The sequence below is a fragment of the Arachis ipaensis genome, chromosome B04 (assembly GCF_000816755.2).
Source record: "Arachis ipaensis cultivar K30076 chromosome B04, Araip1.1, whole genome shotgun sequence".
In the NCBI taxonomy this organism is placed as follows: Eukaryota; Viridiplantae; Streptophyta; class Magnoliopsida; order Fabales; family Fabaceae; genus Arachis; species Arachis ipaensis.
Genome location: NC_029788.2, coordinates 79,783,775 through 79,788,756, shown reverse-complemented (window position 1 = coordinate 79,788,756; position 4,982 = coordinate 79,783,775). Strand labels below are relative to the sequence as shown.

Below are 4,982 nucleotides of genomic sequence, written 5' to 3'. Positions count from 1 at the left end.
TCGCACCACACAGCTCGCCGCCATGTTCGTCTAACCCTCACACCCTGCCCTTCATCAAACCCTCACACCCATCCCTCTCTCTGTCGCACCCAACCTTGCACCATCAACGATCTCTCGCACCCAGCTGTTTCTCGACGGTCTCTCGCACCATCGACGCTACCCTCGTTAGATTCGGAACCCTCCATCGGTGCTGCTCCGTCCACGCACCATCAGTGGTCTCTGTCTCGGCGTGCCCTCCTACTCCCTCAGTGGTCTCTGTCTCGCAAACCCTCCTTGGATTCGGAGTCTCAATCATTGCTCACTCTATTTCGCAAACCCTCAATCGCCGTTCCTCCCTCCGTGGTTCAGCATCTGTCACGTTGCCGTTTCCTTCTCTAAAGTCATCGCGCCGCCGTCTCCCTCTCCCTCACTCGTCGCACCTCCGTCAGCCATGTTCAACGTTCGCAATACCGTGGTAAATTATTTGGTCAATTTTTTCCTTGATCTGATTATTTGATTTTGAATTTGATTTTCTTGGTTCTTCATTTTTTTTTATTTTTCTAAATTTCTATTTTTTGTTTTAATATGATCCGTGGTTTAGGATTTTTTATTCTAAATTTCTTGACATTTGGTTCTGTTCTGCTGCAGCTGTGGTAGTTCTCAGCTACTGATATGTGGTGCTCATTCTTTGAGTTCATTCTTTGCTGAATCTCGTTTGGCATAGAATACCTCTAGATTTTTTGCAAGGTGACAAATTTAGAGCAGCAGCAGATAATTACATTAGGCCTCTCCTAACTAAGGTATTCAAGTTTCTTTTTAGCTTCAAATTATGCCTCGTTCAGGTTTTTCGAAGTTGATTGTAATTTCTTTCTTTTGTATTCTCTCCAGGGAGTTCCATCTCTTTTCTCTGATCTTTCGTCTTTGTATAATCACCCTGGGAAGGTCAGCTTTATCCCTTACATTTCTATGACTAAAAAACTATGAGATATTTGATTGTATTTTTTCTTCCATCATGTTTTATAATGAAGGAAGTGGCGGCAAGAGTAGTAATGATAATGAGGGTGGAAAATTCATTTGACATGAATGAAGGAACGACTATGAGTGATGATGAGAAATTGGAAGAAGAGAATAATAATGAAGCAAAGGAGGAGGAGGAGGATAACAATGAAGAAGGGAATTCAACAAACCCAAGTAGCAACAGCACAGCATCAAGAGAAGGGAAGAGAGGGAATGGTGTGAGACAATATGTGAGATCAAAGATGCCAAGGCTTCGTTGGACTCCTAATCTTCATCTCTCCTTTGTCCATGCTGTTCAGAGGCTTGAAGGTCAAGAAAGTAATTCCACTCTCAAACATTTGTAAGACTACACTTCAATTTGACTTGGGAGGAGTTCAATTTGATAAAATGCCTAGTGCTTTGCCTGTCCTGTGGTGGCGCTACTCCTCCTATTCTTCCTTTGCTCCTTTCTTCTCAGCGCTGTTCATCTTCTTCTCAAACCTTCTATAATTTATTGATATCTTCTAGGCATGCTTTTGTGATAATATATTGACTTGTATATTTAACCTCTCAAACCATAAGTTTCAATAATTTCAAAACAGAAGAAAATCTTAGCTATATATGTAAACTGAAATAAAATAATAAGGACCAGGTGAACTAAAAAATTACATGTATATATTCAGGTATGATTTGAGTTGGACTATTGTAATATCTATCAGGATCGGCCACAAGCACGATCAGTTTTTAAAATCTCTGTCCAAATATGGCAGGCTCGGTATAGGTTCCACAGAGCTTCTAAATATTACAAGAGGCTTAAGGTAGGAGCAATAGTCGCACAATGCAGATAGAGGGGGAAGATGGCCAGGAGAGAACTCAGGAAACTGAAGATGGTAAGTTTCTCTAACTATGTTCTTATGTTGTACATGAAACATGTGATAGATGCAAAATAAAGCTTGTAGTGAACAACAGAAGGGAATATCAAATTCCTGTGGGCATCATCTGAATGTCAAGCATCATTTCTGTACTCCCCGATCTTTTAGTTCCTCTTATTGGTGGTTTTTTGAATGGCTAAAAATGAAACAGTTAAGCTTATTATCTTTTTTTTCCCCTACTCTAAGAGTTTGTTTTAAACATGTCATAAATGTAGAATCATGTAATATTTGCTAAGGTGAAACTTTGAGCACTTTTGACATGACTACTTTGAGCATTGACTTCTCAACTATTATGTAGAACTCTATTCTGTTTGAAACAAACAATATATTATTTTCCTCCTTATTCTGATTGCTAGGATTGTCGTATTAGGTGATCAGTAAGATGCTGGAACCAGTTCAATTTTGTGTTGGCACTTCGTCTCTAGTAGTACCAGGGCCAAGTGCACTGATTTTAGACATCTCAGTTAGTAGTTGAGCTAATTTTTGTATGTGAAGTGTCTAACATCTTACTTAAATCAATGGAATATGTTTTTGTTATATTTTCTCTAATGCAGCTGGATATAGAAGTTAGGGTGAGGTACAGGTCAATATTGCTCGGCCTAACATACTTCAGATGCAGCCCTTACCATATAACATTAGAAAAGGAGAACTTATGTTATTTGAAATCATGAATTCCTTCTTGTTCTCTGTCTTTTCCTTTAAAGATGTATTGTTTCATCTTTATTACATTATTCTAGCAAGAAATTTGACAAAGGAATAGACCACGCTTTAAAAGTGTGGCAAAAGGTTTTAGTTGGTGAGCCACGCTTTAAAAGCGTGCCGATAGCGTGGCTGTATGTGTCTATCGGCACGCTTTTGAAGCGTAGCCAAAACCAACCTAATCGGTACACTTCAAAAGCGTGGCGATATGTGAACTTATTGGTACGCTTTTAAAGCGTACCGATAGATTAACACCTATGGCCACGCTTTTAAGCGTGGCAAGAGTTGAAAGCGTAGCCAAAAAGAAAGCGTGCCGATAGATCCACAAAAGCGTGGCGATAGAGCAACCGGCACACTGGCGGATGTGACCCTTTCAAAAGCATGCCGATAACTCAAAAAGCGTGGCGAAAAGCTATCGGCACGCTTTTTAGCACTTTTCGGCACGCTTTAAAAGCGTGGCAGAAAGCTTATTTTCTTGTAGTGTACTTATGCTTTGGATTTAAATTTTGGGCTGTTATCAGATTGCTTGAGAAATGGATACTATACAAATTAAAATTTTTTTATTCCAACTGTTTGATCATTTGCTTGTTCTTGATTTGAACTACAATAGTCAATAGGTTATTGAATTTAAAATGCTAAGTAATGCCATTCAAATAAGCTTAATGAATATCTCACCAAGAGGAAGTCACATCTTTGAAGGCTGAACTTGGAGACGTGAAGGCCAAACAGCAACACCAAGAGGCTGACCTTCATGGATTGCGAAACATGATTAAAGCTTTGTTACAAAATGCTCAACACTCTCCAATTGATGCGAATAGCGCTCATGGATCAACACATATTCCAAACATAAATATGGTATGACCAGTTTTTTCTTATTCCCTAATATTTGTTTATATATTGTTAATTTTTAATTAGGATTCTAAATATCTGCTGTTGAGTTTAAAATTTTTATTTGTTAGAACTTAGGAAGATACCAAATCTTTTTAATTTGAACTGAAATTGAAGGAGATGGAAGCTGTGATTTGGTTTTTCTGGTTTTGTTTTTTCATTATGTAATTTTATTATTATTGTTATCAGGGTGGAAGCTGTAATTTTTCTGATTTTTCTGGTTTTGTTTTTTATTATGTAATTTTATGCAAAGTTTGAGCTTCTTATAATGTTAAAATCAAAAAAGAAGAAAAATGTTATTATGCGCTGCTTGTCACTTGCACAATACACTTGAGTTTCTGATTTTAGTTCCCATTTAGTATGAAGTTGTGTTAGTCGATTTTTTAGTTATGTCCTTTATGGTGACTTGTAGTATCCCCTGAATGTGATTGTTATTTTAAAGAAAAAGACTTTGGTTTATTTAATTTTTTATTCAAGCATAGTATGGTTTTGTTTCTTATTTTATGTTTTTGGTGATATGAAAAGAAGAGTAGTTTGAATTATCCTATGCCGCTCGGATATTGTATGTGTTATTAATATGTTAATTGCTTTTTTCTTGTTGTACTTTTTCAAATTATAATTATTTTTAGGGGTGTGCAAAAAAACTGGTTTCACTGAACTGAATTGAAACTGAACTGAAACTGTTTTAAATAAACCAGTTTTTTTAAATAAAAAACTGAACTGAAACCATAGTTTTTATTCTCTCTCTCCTTTCTTTCCCTTTCTCTTCCCCTTTCTTTCTTTCTCTCTCTCTCTCTCTCTCATCCCATCTCTCTTCCTCTCTCTCTCTCTCTCTTTCTCCCTCTCTCTGTCTCTCTCTCTCTTCTTTCCCCCATCTCCCTCTCTCTCCCTCCTTTTTCTCTCTCTCCCCCTCCTTTTTCTCTCTCTCCTCTCCTTCCTTTTTCTCTCTCTCCTCTCTCTCTCCTTCCCCTCTCTCTCTCTCTCTCTTCCTCTTTTCCCTCTCTTTTCCCTTTTGTTTCTCTCTCTCCCACCCTTCTCCCTTCCTCTTTCTCTCTCTCCTTTTTTTCTTTTCTCTCTTTTTTTCTCTTATTTTTCTCTCACCTCTTCTCTCTCTTTCTTCTCCACCCCTCTCTCTCTCTCTCTTTTCTACCCTTTTTTCTCTCTTTTCTCTTTCTCTCTCAGCCTTCTCTAACTCTATACCCTCTTCTCTCTCTCTCTCTCTCTCTCTCCCTATTCCTCTTTTCTCCAAAATAAAAGAGAAAAGGAGAGAGAGAGAGAGAGAGAAAAGAGAAAAAAGAGGGGAGAATGAGAGATAGAAAAAAGAGAGAGAGGAGGAGGAGAGAGAGAAAGAGAGAGAAGAGAGGGGGAGAGAGAGAGAGAGAGAGAGAGAGAGAAAGAGAGAGGGAGGGAGAGAGAGAGAGGAGGGGGGGGGGAGAGAGAGAGAGGAGGGGGAGAGGAAAGAAGAGAGGGAGAGGGAGAGAGAGGGGA

General features: G+C 38.5%; 1 long non-coding RNA gene across 1 annotated transcript; it reads left to right on the top strand.

Moving 5' to 3' along the window:
• LOC110270679 lies at positions 607-902 on the top strand. The gene is made up of 2 exons (XR_002360323.1): positions 607-779; positions 868-902. It is a non-coding gene; the product is annotated as an uncharacterized LOC110270679 (long non-coding RNA).